Genomic DNA, 6,113 nt, shown 5'->3' with positions numbered 1-6,113 from the left:
TCTATTCTTTCTTAAGAAAAAAAAACAACAACAAACCTCTTGGATCACTCCATGTGTCTTTCTGGTCTTTATTGCTGCTACTGATGATTCCAAAGTCTTCCTAATATCCTTGGATAAAGAGCTACAGAAATGCTGCTCAAGAGCTCCAGTATCTTTGCCTGGATAACCACAAAGATCTATGGTATTATTTCTCTGGAAATGGCTATAATCCTCTTTGGCTGTGCGACTGAATTCTAACCCCTACAAGTGCAAAATTCTCCAGTGTGCTCTGTCCTTGCTGTTCCCAACTTCAGGAAAACAGAACCATCAAGATTCCACTTGCCTTTCTTTGTCTCCATGAGAATTGTGATAGCTACTGTGATCTCCCTGGACTCCCAGAAGTCAGGAAGTGATATCCTTACTGGTTCTTGTATACCTTTTTTTTAAAAAATATACTCTCCCTAATCCAGAATCCCACAAATACCTCTCTCACTCTCCCACCATGCTTCTGCCTTCCCTCTCTGTCTCTTTTTATAGAGTTTCAATGGTTGAAAATTTTTAGAGAATAAAGTGTGTCTTGCCTACAACAATAGTAGTAATTACCTATCTTTTAAAATATTTAATTTTATTGATATATTTTAAACATTCTAAAGACTTCCCAACAATCTCTCTTCCAATAGAACTTTTCCTTAAAAAGAATGCACAAAACTATTTAGAATAACACTTGTTATTGAGATAGTATGTAATTTTCTAATTTCATAATATTCTATTTCTTAAATTATGTTTAACCTCAGGTATCTAGAAACAACACTAACCCTTGTATTTGATTTGAAGCCTATGTAATAATTGTGTATGTTATTCTTTTGATAGTTTAACATTTCATGTTTGTATATTTTCCAATATTTATCTCAATTCCCCATATTCACCATTGTTTACAATTACAGTAATATTCCATTACTTTGTATACTATAATTTATATAATCATTTCCAATTGTTGATCATATAATTTATTTTCAACATTTTCCAACTATAAAGTGCTGCTGTGAATGTTTTGTTACACATGGTTTCTTTCTTTTTGTTATTCACATCCTTACTGTTATAAACTCAGCAGTTGGGATATATGGAATAAAAAAAATGTGAATAGTTTAGTCACTTTTCTTGCATAATTCCAAAATCTTTTCCAGAATCATTGGACTAATTCATAGCTCCAAAAGAAGTATATTAGTTTTACCTGCTTTCCTACAACTCTTAAAATAATATTTTGATCTTTACTATCTTGTGATTGTGGAGCAATATTTCCAAGTCATTTTAATTTTCTTTCTTCCTGATAGTTACATTTATGTAATAGTTTAGATGCAGAGACTCGGAGACAGGAAGTTAGCTAGAAGATGAAATATTCACAGGCTTCCTTTAAGTCATATCCTTCATTATTTCTTATAACACACAAATATTCCATCACATTTATATATTATAAGTTGTACAGCTATTCTCCCAACTGATGGACATAATTCAATTAAAAGAGAAATTATCAGCATAGCTTTATCAATTCCAAAACAGTGTCCTGCTTGCCTCTTTTCAAATTAGCCCACATCCTTAATATAATTAGGGCAATGACCACTCAAAGGCAAGAGATCTTTGATCAAACCACTTTTACCAAATCAGGGTAATGATTGATCTAAGAGTAGTCTCTTTTCCCATGTCCCATAGATGTGGTTGAAAGATTTTTGGAAAATAATTCTCCAAAGGTGATGCTAAAATTAAGTGACTATTGTTTTATTTAATAAAGCAATTTATTAACTGAATTGTTACCTAAAGTCTATGTGCTTTCCCAGTGTTGACTGTGAAATATTGCTTGTTCAAGAATTTTATAGTTTAGGATCTCACAATGACTTGGAATACAGATATCAATCAATCAATCAACAAATATTTATTAATTACTTACTTTGTATATGCTAGACACTGAGAATACAAGTATAGAGAATACAATAATCCTTATTCATGAGGAATTTGCATTCTATGAGGAAGATAACAACAATATATAATATATAGCTAACATTTCTATAGCACCTTAAGTTTTGCAAAGGGCTTTACAAATATGATCTCATTTTATCTTCACAGCTCTCTTGCAAGATAGGTAATAATGCTTCATAGATTTTACAAATGAAGAAACTGAAGTTCAGAGAAGTTTAAGTGATTTGTCCAAAATGTGATTTTTAAAAAAAATAATATTTTATTTTTATATATACATGTAAAGACAATTTTCAACATTCATTTTTGTAAAATTTTATATTCTAAGTTTTTCTCCCTCCCTTCCTTACCTCTCCCTCCTTAAGACAGCAAACAGTCTGATATAGGTTAAATATGTGCAATCCTTTTAAATTTATTTCCATATTTGTCATGTTTTTCAAGAAAATCATACCAAAATGGAAAAAAAAAACACGCAAAAAGAACAAATAAACAAACAAAAAGGTGAAAATACTATGCTTTGATTCACATTCAGTCTTCACAATTCACCCTTTGGATGCAACTGGTATTTTCCATTCCCAAGGTGTGATTTACCAGATAGTTTTTATAAATAATCTTCCTGATTAGAAGTTTTTACTCTATTCCCTGTCACCTAGTTATCCAGGTAGATAACAATACATAAAGCATAAGTAAAAATGTAATAAAAACAAATATATACAAAAAGCTAACTATCATGTTAATTGGGAGAAAGAACATTAGTATTTGCAGGAATCAGAAAAGAATTCTATTCTCAGGTGGTTGAACTGTTCCTAAAGGAGCAGAGGGATTATGCCAATTTGGATTTTCCTTTCTCTATACAGAAAATGTTTAGTTTTAAAATAATCATAAATTAATAAAAAAATTTCTAGCAGATTTGTGACTACAATTTATGGAAATATTAACTTTTTCTTCAACACCTTTGTTGGGGTACCCTTGTCATTTTGACATGCTGGCTTAGCTAGAGGCAAGAGCTACTTCTTGACTGATAAAACTGTCCCAGGGGATACATTCTTTATAGTAGGAATCTTTATCTCATATGTCCCCAATAATTTTTTCTCCCTCCTATGCTGTCTTCGATTAAAAATTAAATAAATAAATAATAAAATTTAAAAATAATAAAAATCAATATTTATAATCAAGTAAAACAAATTTCCACATTTGTCTATGTCCCCAGAAATGTCTCATTGTTCATCTTGAGTCTATCAGCTCTTTTTCAGAGATGAGTACCATATGTCATCATCTGTGCTTTATGCTTTGTGATCATCAAATTGATTATTATTTTTAAGCATTTCAAAAAAAAAAATTTTTGTTACAATGTTGTCAATGCATAACTTGTCCACTTGGTTCTGCTCACTTTATTCTGTGCCAATTCTACCACGATTTGCTTAATCTGCTCAAGGTCAATCTTGAGTAGACCAAAGCAATATACTGTTTTTTTGGTCATAGAACTGGAAAGCTGGGAAGGACTTTAGTGATTTCCTAGTACAACCTAGGTATTTACAGGGGAGGAATCAAAGGCTGAGAGAGGGGAAGTAATTGGCTTAAGTGATAGTAATTGGTGGGTTTGAAACTCAGTCAGCCCTCTGACTCCAAATTTGGAGCTCTTTCCACTGATGGTTGTGATTCTACTCCTATTCTTTCAACTACTACAGATTTGCTTAAGCACGGTAGAAGGTTCATGTTGTTTGGTGTCTGTGTTGGTGCTTTCAAGTGCCATGAATAGAGAGTAACTTTGAGTGACATGGTCATATATACCATAAACATCTATTATTGGAACGATGACCTTTGAAAGATATATAGGGATTGCAGGCAAACTTTCAGATACTCTCCTCTTTAGTTGTAGTATTTTTTCCCTGGGGAATCAAAGATAACACATAAATAATGTACATAAAATCTCTTAGATTAACTTCATTCCTTAATAAATATTTAATAATGCTTTTGCACAGTACAGAGTACAACCTATTGAGGAGTAAAGATAAATAATAATATATTACAAATACAAATAGCTAATAAATATATGTTGTTAACACCAAAAGTTTTTCATGATCATCCTATCTTTCCTTACCCTGCCCCCTGTGATCATGAATTGCCCTAACAAACATCCCTTATCCATTTAACTCATTTATTTTATATTCTTCTGCTTTACATCTCAAAGGCCTAGATTAATGCTTGATATTTAGTAGGCATTTAATAAATATTTGTTGATATATTAGGGAAATACATTTAGATAATGTAAGGTTCCTTCCCTCACATAATTTTCAGTTATAATAGGGGAAACATAACTAAGTATAATATGCAGAATTACCAAAAAGTATCTTAAAGAGATAGAATTCTAAGTACTCTCTGAATGAGGTAGAAGAGAATAAAGGAAATGACTTTGGAATTGGGTTTTAAAGGATAAGTAGGAATTCATCAGGTGAAAATTCAAGACCCCAAAAAAAAGTGTGAGCAAAGGCAGAGTCATAAGAGTTAAATGTATAATCAGAAGGCAGAAATTAATCTTTGCTGGTCTGAGAATGTGAAAATGAATTTTCAGTTTGAGATACTTTCCTTTATGCTTTTAAATTATAAAACAGATTAACTATAATGAAATGAATAATTTTACTACTGTTTATTCATGGACTACTTGAGTATTCTTTCATGATCCTAGTGTAGCAGTTGAGACTGCCATACTCAATCAGGATCCAGAATACTGGAAAAGAAGTGTTTCTTAGTATACTGACTTCCCATAGGATCTAGGATAGAGATGTTGAAAGTACATTATCTAGGGAAATGCTAGCTTTGCCAGGCATTAAGAAATATAGAAAAATACCTAATCGCCTTCAAGGGGAGCCACAACCTGAATGTTTCAACCTCACATAGATGAATATGTTAAGTTTACTGAGACCAGAACAAAATTCTTAGTGAAGTCAAAATGTTATTTGTGTAACATGTGCATCCAATACCATCAGGAAAAATGTCAATGGCTTTTCACTCTATTTACTGATATTTGGGTGTGAGTCACACTTATCTATAGAATTGTGTTTTGAAGTCTCTATAAATGGAGAAACTGCAGATATATACAACCAGTACTTTACCAGATCTCTAGTTAGAGAGCTAGAGAAAGCTTACTCCCATGCTTATAAGATCAGCCTAAAAGAATGTTGAAAAAAAGTCACAATGGTAAAATGCTTGGATTTGTTGTCAAGATTTCCAACATGGTGGCAGAATTCTGCTGAGAAATCTTTCCATTGAGCAAATTAGGAGATTAATGGAAATTTACTCCATATTTAGTTTTGGAGAGAATGGGATACTTGGTTATTTACAAAATAGTCTCTGAGTCTAGAAGGTGCCCTAAAAGCACAGTTACTTATTGCTAATTGGTGGGTTAGTTGTACTCTGTAAGGAGCAAATTTAGACTGATGGACATTTGTTGTCAAGAATTCTAAGTGAAAAAAACCTTACACCATTCACATGAAGTCAGTATGACACAGATAATGGGTCAGAAAAAAAGACATTTCCAGGGAGGAAGATTGCATACTATGCTTTAAGAGTTAAAAACACTCCCAGGAAGCCAGAATCTTCCACAATCTAAGGTTTAGCAAGGCAGGATGAAAGTTCGGATGATAGGTAATTAAGGAGGTCAAAAAAGAGTGAAGATCATCTGATCAGTGGACAGACTGACTTATAGTATCCCAGGCAAAACTGGTGAAGCAGTGATACACATGGCCAGATGATAATGCCATTGTTTACCCGTGTAGTATAATTACCCTTGAATGTAATTATATTTGTTCACTGATGTGCCTACTAATTGCTACATGCTCCTGTTTTTAAATGTTTTTATCTTGCATTTGTTTGCTTTGTATTAGCATTATGTATGTATTTTTGCCCTTGCCAAGGCAAACTCTTCTATATTCACCTTTGATCCAATGTTTTTTCTGATAAATTACCCTCTTTATTATCATTACTCTAATCTTCAACCTTTCTATCTACTAGCTTGCAACCTGCAAACCCATCCATATTTTCCCTTAAAACAAAACAAAACATTCTCTTGATCTTTTTTGTCCCCACTAGGTATCATACTACTTCCCAGAGTTTTTGGCCTGAGAAAACAATTCAATGAAAATATTAAATATCTTTCCTCCTTTTTG

The sequence above is a fragment of the Sminthopsis crassicaudata genome, chromosome 4 (assembly GCF_048593235.1).
Source record: "Sminthopsis crassicaudata isolate SCR6 chromosome 4, ASM4859323v1, whole genome shotgun sequence".
In the NCBI taxonomy this organism is placed as follows: domain Eukaryota; kingdom Metazoa; phylum Chordata; class Mammalia; order Dasyuromorphia; family Dasyuridae; genus Sminthopsis; species Sminthopsis crassicaudata.
Note: the sequence above shows the minus strand (reverse complement) of the source record.